We start from the raw sequence: 16,190 nt of genomic DNA on the forward strand, positions 1-16,190 counted from the left end.
TATTCGAAAACATAATGTAAACTTTCACTGCTATGCGGATGACACACAGCTGTACATTTCAATGAAACATGGTGAAGCCCCAAAATTGCCCTCGCTAGAAGCATGTGTTTCAGACATAAGGAAGTGGATGGCTGCAAACGTTCTACTATTAAACTCGGACAAAACAGAGATGCTTGTTCTAGGTCCCAAGAAACAAAGAGATCTTCTGTTGAATCTGACAATTAATCTTAATGGTAGTACAGTCGTCTCAAATAAAACTGTGAAGGACCTCGGCGTTACTCTGGACCCTGATCTCTCTTTTGAAGAACATATCAAGACCATTTCGAGGACAGCTTTTTTCCATCTACGTAACATTGCAAAAATCAGAAACTTTCTGTCCAAAAATGATGCAGAAAAATTAATCCATGCTTTTGTCACTTCTAGGTTAGAGTACTGCAATGCTCTATTTTCTGGCTACCCGGATAAAGCACTAAATAAACTTCAGTTAGTGCTAAATACGGCTGCCAGAATCCTGACTAGAACCAAAAAATTTGATCATATTACTCCAGTGCTAGCCTCTCTACACTGGCTTCCTTTCAAAGCAAGGGCTGATTGCAAGGTTTTACTGCTAACCTACAAAGCATTACATTGGCTTGCTCCTACCTATCTCTCTGATTTGGTCCTGCCGTACATACCTATACGTACGCTACGGTCACAAGACGCAGGCCTCCTAATTGTCCCTAGAATTTCTAAGCAAACAGCTGGAGGCAGGGCTTTCTCCTATAGAGCTCCATTTTTATGGAACGGTCTGCCTACCCATGTCAGAGACGCAAACTCGGTCTCAACCTTTAAGTCTTTACTGAAGACTCATCTCTTCAGTGGGTCATATGATTGAGTGTCGTCTGGCCCAGGAGTGGGAAGGTGAACGGAAAGGCTCTGGAGCAACGAACCGCCCTTGCTGTCTCTGCCTGGCCGGTTCCCCTATTTCCACTGGGATTCTCTGCCTCTAACCCTATTACAGGGGCTGAGTCACTGGCTTACTGGGGCTCTCTCATGCCGTCCCTGGAGGGGGTGCGTCACCTGAGTGGGTTGATTCACTGTTGTGGCCATCCTGTCTGGGTTGGCGCCCCCCTTGGGTTGTGCCGTGGCGGAGATCTTTGTGGGCTATACTCAGCCTTGTCTCAGGATGGTAAGTTGGTGGTTGAAGATATCCCTCTAGTGGTGTGGGGGCTGTGCTTTGGCAAAGTGGGTGGGGTTATATCCTTCCTGTTTGGCCCTGTCCGGGGGTGTCCTCGGATGGGGCCACAGTGTCTCCTGACCCCTCCTGTCTCAGCCTCCAGTATTTATGCTGCAGTAGTTTATGTGTCGGGGGGCTGGGGTCAGTTTGTTATATCTGGAGTACTTCTCCTGTCCTATTCGGTGTCCTGTGTGAATCTAAGTGTGCATTCTCTAATTCTCTCCTTCTCTTTCTTTCTCTCTCTCCGAGGACCTGAGCCCTAGGACCATCTGACATGATGACTCCTTGCTGTCCCCAGTCCAACTGGCCATGCTGCTGTTCCAGTTTCAACTGACCTGAGCCCTAGGACCAGGCACCAGGACTACCTGACATGATGACTCCTTGCTGTCCCCAGTCCACCTGGCCATGCTGCTGCTCCAGTTTCAACTGTTCTGCCTTATTATTATTCGACCATGCTGGTCATTTATGAACATTTGAACATCTTGGCCATGTTCTGTTATAATCTCCACCCGGCACAGCCAGAAGAGGACTGGCCACCCCACATAGCCTGGTTCCGCTCTAATTTCTTCCTAGGTTTTGGCCTTTCTAGGGAGTTTTTCCTAGCCACCATGCTTCTACACCTGCATTGCTTGCTGTTTGGGGTTTTAGGCTGGGTTTCTGTACAGCACTTTGAGATATCAGCTGATGTACGAAGGGCTATATAAATACATTTGATTTGATTTGAACATATTCCCAGATTGCATGTGTGTTTACATAACAAGTATATTAATGGGGTAAACCTACTCTAACCCATACAATGTGAGTACATCTGTTGTTGAAGGACTTTAGATCAACAAATATACAGTACTTTAGCAGTAGTCATGCTGCTTATGCTGAAAGGCCTTGTTAATATATATGTGAAATTAGCTTTCAAATATAATGTCTTTTTCGGCTTCAAAGCCTATATACAGTTGAAGTCGGAAGTTTACATACACTTAGATTGGAGTCATTAACACTTGTTTTTCAACCACTTCACAATTTGCTTGTTAACAAACTATAGTTTTGGCACGTCGGTTAGGACATCTACTTTGTGCATGACAAAAGTAATTTTTCCAACAATTGTTTACAGGCAGATTATTTCACTTAAAATGCACTGTATCACAATTCCAGTAGGTCAGAAGTTTACATACACTAAGTTGACTGTGCCTTTAAACAGCTTTGAAAATTCCAGAAAATTATTTAATGGCTTTAGAAGCTTCTGATGGGCTAATTGACACCATTTGAGTCAATTGGAGGTGTACCTGTGGATGTATTTCAAGGCCTAGGTTCAAACTCACTGCCTCTTTGCTTGACATAATGGGAAAGTCAAAAGAAATAAGCCAAGAACTCAGAAAAAAATGTGTAGACCTCCACAAGTCTGGTTCATCCTTGGGTGCAATTTCCAAACGCCTGCAGTTACCATGTTCATCTGTACAAACAAAAGTACGCAGGTACAAACCCCATGGGACCACACAGCCGTCATACCTCTCAGGAAGGAGACATGTTCTGTCTCCTAGAGATGAACGTACTTTGGTGCAAAAAGTTCAAATCAATCCCAGAACAGCAGCAAAGGACCTTGTGAAGATGCTGGAGGAAACCGGTACAAAAGTATCTATATCCACAGTAAAACGAGTCCTATATCCACATAACCTGAAAGTCCGCTCAGCAAGGAAGAAGCCACTGCTCCAAAACCGCCATAAAAAAAGCCAGACTACGGTTTGCAACTGCACATGGGGACAAAGATCTTTTGGAGAAATGTCCTCTGGTCTGATTAAACACAAATAGAACTGTTTTGCCATAATGACCATCGTTATGTTCGGAGTAAAAAGGGGGAGGCTTGCAATCTGAAGAACACCACCCCAACGTGAAGCACGGGGGTGGCAGCATCATGTTGTATGGGTGCTTTGCTGCAGGAGGGACTGGTGCACTTCACAAAATAGATGAGGCTGGAAAATGATATGGATATATTGAAGCAAAAACTTCTTGTGACTCCCCATCCCGGGTCCGGGAGTGTAATCACCGCCTGACACGAATTAGCATAACGCAACGGACATAAATCTTCCTAGAAAATCTTCCTATTCATGAAAATCACAAGTGAAATATATTGGAACACAGCTTAGCCTTATGTTAATCACCCTGTCATCTCAGATTTTCAAAATATGCTTTACAGCCAAAGCTAGACAAGCATTTGTGTAAGTTTATCATAGACTAGCATAGCATTATGCCTTGCTAGCAGCAGGCAACCTTGTCACGAAAAATCAGAAAAGCAATCAAATTAAATCGTTTACCTTTGATGAACTTTTTCACTCACGAGACTCCCAGGTAGATAGCCAAAGTTAATTTTTTCCCCAAAATATTATTTTTGTAGGCGAAATAGCTCCGTTTGTTCTTCACATTTGGCTGAGAAATCGCCCGGAAATTGCAGTCACGGAAACTGCAAAAAATATTCCAAATTAGCTCCATAATATCGACAGAAACATGGCAAACGTTGTTTATAATCAATCCTCAAGGTGTTTTTCTGATATCTATTTGATAATATATCCGTCGGGACAATTAGTTTCAGTAGGACCGATTGGAGTAATGGCTACCTCTGTATTTTACGCGAGAATCTCTCTGGGAGCCATCATGTGACCACTTACGCAATGTAGCCGCCTACAGCTATTCTTCAACATAAATGCGTAAACCTACGTCACAATACTGTAAACACCTTGGGGAATGCGTAGAAAGCGGAAGCTGGTTGATTGTGCATTCGCAGCTCAATAGGGACTCATTGGAACGCAGCGCTTTCAAAATATGGGGCACTTCCGGATTGGATTTTTCTCAGGCTTTCGCCTGCAACATCAGTTCTGTTGTACTCACAGACAATATCTTTACAGTTTAGGAAACGTTCAAGTGTTTTCTATCCAAAGCTGTCAATTATATGCATATTCTAGCATCTTGTCCTGACAAAATATCCCGTTCAAAACGGGAACGTTTTTTTTCCAAAAATGAAAATACTGCCCCTAGAGTCGCAACAGGCTTTAGCTTGGTCGCAAATGGACAATGACCACAACCATACTTCCAAAGTTGTGGCAAAATGGCTTAAGGACAACAAAGTCATTGTATTGGAGTGGCCATCACAAAGCCCTGACCTCAATTCAACAGAAAATTTGTGGGCAGAACTGAAGTTGACCCAAGTTAAAAAATGTAAAGGCAATGCTACCAAATGCTAGTTGAGTGTATGCAAACTTCTGACCCACTGGGAATGTGATGAAAGAAATAGAATAATTTATTTCAGCTTTTATCTATTATTATTCTGACATTTCACATTCTTAAAATGAACTGGTAATCCTAACTGACCTAAAACAGGGGATTTTTGCTAGGATACGTTTTCAGGAATTGTGAGAAACTGAGTTTAAATGTGTTTGCCTGCGGTGTATGTGATCTTCTGACTTCAACACCCGGCTGGTTTGACTTGCAGTTTATGCTGTCCTAAATATGAATAAAAAAAAACATTTCTGTCATTGATTGAAGAGATGGGCAGTGTCAATGAAAACAGCCAAGCCATTTCAAGCTTCTCATTATCCACATGTTGGAACTGAGGGTGGCAACCACAGAAGCACATCAGAGTGTGTGTGGCATGAGAGAGAGGGAGAGGACCAAAGAGAGATAGGAAATAGTTAATTGACTACCTATGAGGATTCTTCAACTGATCAATAGCAGCAATCAGTCATCACCAAATGCCAGGAGTCTCTGTGATGTTAATTAAACTACTACGGTGGTAGTCCAGTCATCAACTCTCATTACATTCCAACCTTGTCCTCATGCCACTGTCTCTAGTGTCTACCCAGTATAGTTATCGGTCAGATGTATGTTTCTTGAGACAGTGCATAGAGCAGTGTGGTGTAACATATCAATTCTGAGGTTTGCAGTACATGGTGGTGGTGATACTTCATTGATATTTGTTTAGCACACACACACAAACACACACACACACACACAAAGAAATAAACAAAAAAATAAAGGGAACACTTAAACAACACGATGTAACTCCAAGTCAATCACACTTCTGTGAAATCAAACTGTCGGGCTTAGGAAGCAACACTGATTGACAATACATTTCACATGCTGTTGCGCAAATGGAATAGATGACAGGTGGAAATGATAGGCAATTAGCAAGACACCCCCAATAAAGGAGTGGTTTTGCAGGTGGAGACCACGGACCACTTCACCGTTCCTATGCTTCCTGGCTGATGTTTTGGTCACTTTTGAATGCTGGCGGTGCTTTCATTCTAGTGGTAGCATGAGATGGAGTCTACAACCCACACAAGTGGCTCAGGTAGTGCAGCTCATCCAGGATGGACAATCAATGCGAGCTGTGGCAAGAAGGTCTGCTGTGTCTGTCAGCGTAGTGTCCAGAGCATGGAGGCGCTGGTAGGAGACAGGCCAGTACATCAGGAGACGTGGAGGAGGCCGTAGGGGGGCAACAACCCAGCAGCAGGACCGCTACCTCCGTCTTTGTGCAAGGAGGAGCAGGAGGAGCACTGCCAGAGCACTGCAAAATCACCTCCAGCAGGCCACAAATGTGCATGTGTCTGCTCAAACGTTCAGAAACAGACTCCATGAGGGTGGTATGAGGGCACGATGTCCACAGGTGGGGGTTGTGCTTACAGCCCAACACCGTGCAGGACGTTTGGCATTTGCCAGAGAACACCAAGATTGGCAAATCCGCCACTGGCGCCCTGTGCTCTTCACAAATGAAAGCAGGTTCACACTGAGCACGTGACAGAGTCTGGAGACACCGTGGAGAACGTTCTGCTGCCTGCAACATCCTCCAGCATGACCGGTTTGGCGGTGGGTCAGTCATGGTGTGGGGTGGCATTTCTTTGGGGGGCCGCACAGCCCTCCATGTGCTCGCCAGAGGTAGCCTGACTGCCAGTATGTACCGATATGGGATCCTCAGACCCCCTGTGAGACCATATGCTGGTGCGGTTGGCCCTGGGTTCCTCCTGGGTTCCTCCTAATGAAAGACAATGCTAGACCTCATGTGGCTGGAGTGTGTCAGCAGTTCCTGCAAGAGGAAGGCATTGATGCTATGGACTGGCCCGCCCGTTCCCCAGACCTGAATCCAATTGAGCACATCTGGGACATCATGTCTCGCTCCATCCATGCTTTAGTCCAGGTCTGGGAGGAGATCCCTCAGGAGACCATCCGCCACCTCATCAGGAGCATGCCCAGGCGTTGTAGGGAGGTCATACAGGCACGTGGAGGCCACACACACTACTGAGCCTTATTTTGACTTGTTTTAAGGACATTACATCAAAGTTGGATCAGCCTGTAGTGTGGTTTTCCACTTTAATTTTGAGTGTGACTCCAAATCCAGACCTCCATGGGTTGATAAATTTGATTTCCATTGATCATTTTTGTGTGATTTTGTTGTCAGCACATTCAACTATGTAAAGACAAAAGTATTTAATAAGAATATTTCATTCATTCAGATCTAGGATGTGTTATTTTAGTGATCCCTTTATTTCTTTGAGCAGTATATATATATATATATAAAGGGGAAAGGGGATACTAAGTCAGTTGTGCAATTGAATACATTAAACTGAAATGTGTCTTCCTCTGAATCAGAGAGGTGCGGGGGGCTGCCTTAACTTCTTGCGTCGAGCCATCCCGGATCCGGTATCGTGACTACAGCCTCAAGCTCATTACCATAACGCAACGTTAACTATTCATGAAAATCGCAAATTAAATTAAATTAATCTATTTGCTCTCAAGCTTAGCCTTTTGTTAACAACACTGTCATCTCAGATTTTCAAAATGTGCTTCTCAACCATTGCAAAACAAGCATTTGTGTAACAGTATTGATAGCTAGCGTAGCATTTAGCGTAGCATTTAGCGTTAGCATTCAGCAGGCAACATTTTCACAAAAAACAGAAAAGCATTCAAATAAAATCATTTACCTTTGAAGAACTTCGGATGTTTTCAATGAGGAGACTCTCAGATAGCAAATGTTCAGTTTTTCCTGAGAGATTATTTGTTTAGGACAAATCGCTCCGTTTTCTGCGTCACGTTTAGCTACTAAAAAAACCTGTAAATCTATCCGCAAGCTCATTAGCATAACACAACGTTAACTATTCATGAAAATCGCAAATTAAATTAAATTAATCTATTTGCTCTCAAGCTTAGCCTTTTGTTAACAACACTGTCATCTCAGATTTTCAAAATATGCTTTTGAACCATAGCTAAACAAGCATTTGTGTAACAGTATTGATAGCCTAGCATAGGATTATGCCGGTCTTTCAGCATGCAACATTTTCACAAAAACCAGAAAAGGATTCAAATAAAATCATTTACCTTTGAAGAACTTCAGATGTTTTCAATGAGGAGACTCTCAGTTAGATAGCAAATGTTCCGTTTTTACAAAAAATATTATTTGTGTCGACTAATCGCTCCGTTTGGGTAAAAAAAAAAAAAAAATATATATATATATATATTAAGTCATTAAAACGTGAACTTTTTTCCAAATTAACTCCATAATATCGACAGAAACATGGCAAACCGATGTTTAGAATCAATCCTCAAGGTGTTTTTCACATATCTATCGACGATAAAATCCTTCGTGGCAGTTGACTTTCTCTTCTGAAGAAATGGAACGCGCATGGACCTACAGATTACGCAATAATTTCGACACAGGACACCGGGCGGGACACCAGGTAAATGTAGTCTCTTATGGTCAATCTTCCAATGATATGCCTACAAACACGTCACAATGCTGCAGACACCTTGGAGAAACGACAAAGGGCAGGCTCATTCCTGGCACATTGACAGCCATATAAGGAGACATTGGAACACAGCGCCTTCAGAATCTGGGGCATTTCCAGTATGAAACTTCATCTTGGTTTCGCCTGTAGCATTAGTTCTGGGGCACTCACAGATAATATCTTTGCAGTTTTGGAAACGTCAGAGTTTTGTCTTTCCAAGGCTGTCAATTCCATGCATAGTCGAGCATCTTTTCGTGACAAAATATTGCGCTTAAAACGGGCACGTCTTTTTATCCAATAATGACATAGCGCCCCCATAGGTTGAAGAGGTTAATTGACGTCCACATCATCAGCTCCGGGCCCAACGCTCTTAACCGCTAGACTTCCTGCCGAACAGATATGATATTATGTTAAACAATAATAATAATCATATATTGATATCCTTTTCCTTAGCTAGAGAACTGTTTTAAATCTGGTGTCTGGTTACTCAATGGTCACAAATTCTTCAAGATAGTTTGCCCTCCATCAACCATGAATGATTAACACATAAGCTTAAAGTAATTATTCTGCACCACAAAGATGGAGTGGAGTGTTAAAAAAAGATAATTGATATTCAACAGAGGCTGGGTGAAAAATCCTGACCCCTGTTGTTATTGCAGTACCATTGCATTTGTCTGAGCTGTTACTGCTATGTGTCTCTAGTAGGCAGGAATGTGAGACTGCTGTTAGAATAACCTGCTGGTTACTGAGCAGGGTTTCTACTTTATACTGTCCATTTCAGTGCTCTAGAAACTGGTAATGGCCTTCAATTCTGTTACGCCGTGAAAACCTACAGTTCCTGGAAAGATATCCTCAATGTGCAATTCAATTGTATTTTTTCTGTGGAAAGACTAGGCTAATCAGCCTTCTCCTATGTCTGATACATTTACTAAACTCCTTTACATAAACTGTGACTTAGGTGTTAGGATTCAGATCACATGGAAGCTATAGAGAAACATGCCTGTATTTATATACTTCTCTTTCATATTACCCATTTATTGGGTAAGGTCCATATCATATAATTTGATTTTAAATGATATGGTCCAAATGTCCCTGTGGGTCTTTTTTCCACACATAGCTGTTAGCAAAACATCAGTACCTGACTGTATTTCTCTGCTCTTACTATACTCCTTATCTCCTCAACTTCTCGCTCTTCTTTCTACTATATGCCTTCCATTTGCTCCTTATGCAGTTTGTCTGTAAAGACATACACTATGTTATTTTGATGTTCCTCCATTTAGCTTTCTCTGTATCTTTCTTACTGATAAGTCATTAATCAGGCTGTACAGACTGTACAGGTCAGTTCTTAATTAATAACTCTGGTTTTATCTGATTGAACTACTGATTAGTTATTCAGGACAGAATAAAATTACTTTGAAAAGGGTATCATTTGTTTTTGGTAAGTAGATTGAACGTTCTGTATTTCTCTCCACACCAAAAGCAATTGTTTGCCAATGATTTTGCATCTATTTGCTAATTGCGTGTGAGTGATCTCAAAAAATTATTCCCAAACCACTCTTGGTCTTTGTTTCAGTCTGTTGATTGACAAATAGAGTGAATGAATAGAGCTGATTGATTATGAGTAACTTGTGAATGCCAGGTTAATGAACCAAGGGGACAGTCTAGCAGCACTGTACATTCACACAGTTTAAACAAATGGGGTTTCAGAGAGAGGAAAATATCCCATAGACCTAACTTTCTATTTAAGTGTCTAATCAGAGATAAAAGAATAATAGCGGCTTCAGGCAAAGTCAGTGTTCATGGCAAATGAGATAAGAACAAATGTACGCAAACAAGACCATCCAATATTGTTAAAATGCTGTAAAACAAACACAGAAGGGCTGAAAATGAATTATGTAGGTGATTTCTTTGCATAATCAACAACAACTTTGCTTCACAGAAGAATTGCCTCTGTCTGTGAAAGAAATTGTGACGTGCAGTAAATAAATGATCAGATCACAATAACAGGAGTTTCCATTGGCTAAATATGTTGATTAAGAAATTATGTAAGTGGGAACCTTACCTAAGGCTACGTCAGTAAGTGTGGAGGAGGAGACCCCTGCGTCGTGTTTGCTTTCAAAAGGCTTGTCACCTTAAAGTAAACCTTTGGCTGAAAGGTATTTCAGCATCATGCCTGCATATTGACAAGCGGTACTGTAGGTCAGGGAAACTGTAGCTCTACAATATTAAGTGTCCAATAAGCCAAAGGCATGCAGTAAGGCCTCAAGTTGTACCCACACACACATCTGTAAAGACATCACGCACACAAACACGCTCCAGGGTTTTGGCCTTAAAGCCACTATGACAAATAGTTTTTGATTGCAGAAGAAATACCGTGGTCAGTTCTTGACACTGTGTGTGTGAGAGGGAGAGAGATCTATGATGACTAGGGCCATGCTTTTGGGGCTATTTTTGAGGCACTTTGCTTTTACCAGCATTTCTAGAATGAAACACTAGGTTTGCTGCAGCTAGAAAAATCATAGGGAATATTATTTCATTGACACAAGCAGTCTCCAATCAATCAATAAATGTCTGGTTGTGCATTTGTGTTTTTGGTGGCGGGATCTTCTAAGCCAGAGGATGTGTAGCTCTATGAATCTTAATCCTAATAACAAAGGGAATGCCTTATCTCAAGCTGATCCTCTCCAACGGACTCAGAAGTATTAGCAGGTAACCCATTAAACTCTTGGGAATTGGCCTACATGAACTGACACTGGCATTAAACAAAGCATGTGTGTCCATGTATGTTGATAATTCAACCATATACACATCGGCAAACACAACTAATTAAGTCACTGAAACCCTTAATAAAGAGTTGCAGTCCGTTTTGGAATAGGTGGCCAGTAATAAACTGGTCCTGAACATCTCTAAAACTAAGAGAATTGTATTTGATACATGTAATTCCCTAAGATCTAGACCTCAGCTGAATCTGGTAATGTATGGTGTGGGTGTTGAACAAGTTCAGAAGACTAAATTACTTGGTGTTACATTGGATTGTAAACTGTCATGGTGAAAACACATAGATCCAATGTTTGTAAAGTTGTACCCACAAAGATGGGGAGAGATCTGTCCGTCATAAAGAGATGCTCTGCTTTTTTGACACACTCCACAAAGCAAGTCCCGCAGGCTCTAGTTTGATCTTATCTTGATTATGTTCCAGTCATATGGCCAAGTGGTGCAAAGAAAGACCTAGTTAAGCTACAGCTGGCCCAGAACAGAGTGGCATGTCTTTAATACTATGAATTCCAGTCTCTCTTGGCTAAGAGTTGAGGAAAGACTAACTGCATTACTTCTTGTATTTATAAGAAACATTAATGTCTTGTCTCAGGATGGTAAGTTGATGGTTGAAGATATCCCTCTAGTGGTGTGGGGGCTGTGCTTTGGCAAAGTGGGTGGGGTTATATCCTTCCTGTTTGGCCCTGTCCGGGGGTGTCCTCGGATGGGGCCACAGTGTCTCCTGACCCCTCCTGTCTCAGCCTCCAGTATTTATGCTGCAGTAGTTTATGTGTCGGGGGGCTGGGGTCAGTTTGTTATATCTGGAGTACTTCTCCTGTCCTATTCGGTGTCCTGTGTGAATCTAAGTGTGCGTTCTCTAATTCTCTCCTCTCTTTCTTTCTCTCTCGGAGGACCTGAGCCCTAGGACCGTGCCCCAGGACTACCTGACATGACTCCTTGCTGTCCCCAGTCCACCTGACTGTGCTGCTGCTCCAGTTTAAACTGTTCTGCCTTATTATTATTCGACCATGCTGGTCATTTATGAACATCTTGGCCATGTTCTGTTATAATCTCCACCCGGCACAGCCAGAAGAGGACTGGCCACCCCACATAGCCTGGTTCCTCTCTAGGTTTCTTCCTAGGTTTTGGCCTTTCTAGGGAGTTTTTCCTAGCCACCGTGCTTCTACACCTGCATTGCTTGCTGTTTGGGGTTTTAGGCTGGGTTTCTGTACAGCACTTTGAGATATCAGCTGATGTACGAAGGGCTATATAAATAAATTTGATTAGATTAATGTGTTGGAAATTCCATATGTTTGCACAGTGAACTTACACATAGCACTGACACACACACTTACCCCAACAGACATGCAACCAGGGGTATTTTCACAGTCCCCAGGTCCAGAACAAATTCAAGAAAACATACAGTATTATACTGAGCCATGATTGCAAGGAACTTCCTTCCATCTCATATAGTGCAAGTGAACAGCAAATCTTGTTTAAAAAATTAAATAAAGCAACTTCTCACGGCACAACGCTGCTCCCCATGTGACCTACTTATTGTGCGTATGTACTGACATGTGTAATTGATAGATGAATACACATATGCTAATGTTTTTAAATGTACTGTATGTAAATAGATAGAGTTCAGTGTGTCAAATCGGAGGGCCTGTTGTCCGGGCCTCCAGCAGTCTCTATGGGGGTGCCACAGGGTTCAATTCTTTGACCAACTCTCTTCTCTGTTTACATCAATGATGTCACTCTTGCTGCTGGTGAGTCTCTGATCCACCTCTATGCAGACAACACCATTCTGTATACTTCTGGCCCTTCTTTGGACACTTCTTGTGACTCTCAAAACCGGATCCGGGAGCTTAATCATCGCCTCAAACTAATTAGCATAACACAGCAGACAAATCTTCCTAGAAAATCTTCCTATTCATGAAATTCACAAATGAAATATATTGAGACACAGCTTAGCCTTTTGTTAATGTAAGGGTTTCCTTCTGGTGAAAGAGAGGCGGACCAAAATGCAGCGTGGTGGTTATTCATGTTTTTAATAAAGACGACTATACATGAACAGACTATACAAAACAAGAAAAGTGAAAACCTAAACAGTCCTATCTGGTGCAAACACAGAGACAGGAACAATCACCCACAAAACCCAACACAAAACAGGCTACCTAAATATGGTTCCCAATCAGAGACAATGACTAACACCTGCCTCTGATTGAGAACCATATCAGGCCAAACATAGAAATAGACAAACCAGACAAACCCTTGAGTGGCGACCCTCGCCGCTAACCTTGTCCTAGGAAACCTAACAACGGGCCCCACTGGACTGAGGTAGCTCGGGACCGAGGGGAAGCTCGGGACCGAGGGGAAGCTCGGGACCGAGGGGAAGCTCGGGAGTGAGAGGAAGCTCAGGCAGGTTGATGGATCTACCAGATCCTGGCTGGCTGGTGGTTCCGGCAGATCCTGGCTGACTGGCAGATCCTGGCCGACTGGCGGATCCTGGCTGACTGGCGGATCCTGGCTGACTGGCAGTTCTGGCGGATCCTGGCTGACTGGCGGATCCTGGCACACTGGTGGATCCTGGCTGAATGGCGGATCTAACTGATCCTGGCAGACTGGCGGATCCTGGCAGACTGGCAGATCCTGGCCGACTGGCAGATCCTGGCCGACTGGCAGATCCTGGCGGATCCTGGCAGACTGGCGGATCCTGGCAGACTGGCGGATCCTGGCAGTTCTGGCGGATCCTGGCAGTTCTGGCGGATCCTGGCTGACTGGCACTTCTGGCGGATCCTGGCTGACTGGTGGATCCTGGCAGACTGGTGGATCCTGGCTGACTGGCGGCGCTGGGCAGACTGGAGAAAAAGGCTCTGGCAGCGCTGGACTGAGGAGCACTGGTGCCTCTGGAATGAGGGGCTCTGGCGCATCTGGCATGAGGGGCGGTAGCTCTGACAGCGCCGGACAGGCGGGAGACTCTGGCTGCGCTGGAGAGGAGGAAGGCTCCGGCAGCGCTGGACAGGCGGGACGCACTGTAGGCCTGATGCGTGGTGCTGGCACTGGTATGTCGTGCATACTATGCCAAACCAACAGCTTTCTTTCTACTCTGTCCAATACATCCTCCACACACTCAGACTCAGCACTCTGCTTCGCCGACAGCTCCAATTCCATCCATGGCTCCGCCCAGGGTCCTTTTCCGTCAAGGATCTCCTCCCAAGTCCATTTATCCAAATAGTGCAGCCTCTCCCACTGCTGCTGCTGCCTCTGTTGCTTCTCCTGCTGCTGCCTTTGCTGCTGCTGCTGTTGCTCCTGCTGCACCTGTCGCTTCTCCTGCTGTTGCTGCTGCCTCCGTTTACCACGCCGCTTGGTCCTTGGTTGGTGGGTGATTCTGTAAGGGTTTCCTTCTGGTGAAAGAGAGGCGGACCAAAATGCAGCGTGGTGGTTATTCATGTTTTTAATAAAGACGACTATACATGAACAGACTATACAAAACAAGAAAAGTGAAAACCTAAACAGTCCTATCTGGTGCAAACACAGAGACAGGAACATCACCCACAAAACCCAACACCAAACAGGCTACCTAAATATGGTTCCCAATCAGAGACAATGACTAACACCTGCCTCTGATTGAGAACCATATCAGACCAAACACAGAAACAGACAAACTAGACACACAACATAGAATGCCCACTCAGATCACACCCTGACCAAACAAAACATAGAAACATACAAAGCAAACTATGGTCAGGGTGTGACACCTTCACTCATGCTGCCAAACATACTCTTGTAAAACTGACCATCCTACCGATCCTCGACTTCGGCGATGTAATTTACAAAATAGCCTCCAATACCCTAATCAATAAATTGGATGCAGTCTATCACAGTGCCATCCGTTCTGTCACCAAAGCCCCATATACTACCCACCACTGCGACCTGTACGCTCTCGTTGGCTGGCCCTCGCTTCATACTCATTGCCAAACCCACTGGCTCCAGGTCATCTACAAGTCCCTGCTAGGTAAAGTCCCCCCTTATCTCAGCTCGCTGGTCACCATAGCAGCACCCACCTGGAGCACGCGCTCCAGCAGGTATATCTCTCTGGTCACCCCCAAAACCTATTCTTCCTTTGGCCGCCTCTCCTTCCAGTTCTCTGCTGCCAATGACTGGAACGAACTACAAAAATCTCTGAAACTGGAAACACTTATCTCCCTCACTAGCTTTAAGCACCAGCTGTCAGAGCAGCTCACAGATTACTGCACCTGTACATAGCCCATCTATAATTTAGCCCAAACAACTACCTCTCCCCCTACTGTATTTTTATTTTTATTTTGCTCCTTTGCACCCCATTATTTCTATCTCTACTTTGCACCTTCTTCCACTGCAAATCTACCATTCCAGTGTTTTACTTGCTGTATTGTATTTACTTCGCCACCATGGCCTTTTTTTTTTACCTTCACCTCATTTGCTCACATTGTATATAGACTTATTTTTCTACTGTATTATTGACTGTATGTTTGTTTTACTCCATGTTTAACTGTGTTGTTGTATGTGTCGAACTGCTTTGCTTTATCTTGGCCAGGTCGCAATTGTACATGAGAACTTGTTCTCAACTTGCCTACCTGGTTAAATAAAGGTAAAATAAAAAATTTGTAAAGTATTTTGTCTGTAATGTCATTTTTTTCATTACGTATCGGACCCCAGTAAGACTAGCTGTCGCCATTGCCGTTGGCTAATGGGGATCCTAATAAATCAAATCAAATCAAATATGGATAGGGCTAGGGCTAAATTCAAAGGTTTCTTACATAAGAAATATGGAAAGCCATAACCATGGTAGCAATTTGGAGATTATGGGGAAATTATTAGACTAAAGGTGAGGACACAACAGTTCACCTGACACAAAACAGAATCCAAACTTTACACTGTTGATTATATGTGCATTTTTCATTTACAGTACTTTTCATTGAATTGGTTGATAACCAAATCAAAATATACTCTGGATACATTCAGTAAGATGATACGAATATTCTTAGATCATTTGGAGTAGGAGCAACATAAAATGAATACAAAGGTTTGAGTGAGAAGTCAAACTGGTGTCTACAAGTGGCCACACCTCTCCAAAGTGTGCATAGTTCCTAAGTATTTCCAATCCACTGTTATGACTCAAATAAGAGTCTTCAACTACAAGGTGCTTTTTTGAGCTCTCCTAGATGTTCCGTTGAGGAACTAGAGCAGGTCTGGGAAATTGTTTTCCATGGAGGGCCACATTTGAAACATTTGCAAGCCAGAATCATATTACAGGATTACACATCATGTGTATGACTGTGTTGACAGATATATCTACTGTAAATCACGTCCAGATATGCTACTTATTTTACTTTTTAACATTTATAGCAATAAACCACATCCATGTTCTCTTTTGTTAGGTATTTTCATTATTAAAAATGCAATGAACTACA

The sequence above is a fragment of the Oncorhynchus nerka genome, linkage group LG28 (assembly GCF_034236695.1).
Source record: "Oncorhynchus nerka isolate Pitt River linkage group LG28, Oner_Uvic_2.0, whole genome shotgun sequence".
Taxonomy (NCBI): domain Eukaryota; kingdom Metazoa; phylum Chordata; class Actinopteri; order Salmoniformes; family Salmonidae; genus Oncorhynchus; species Oncorhynchus nerka.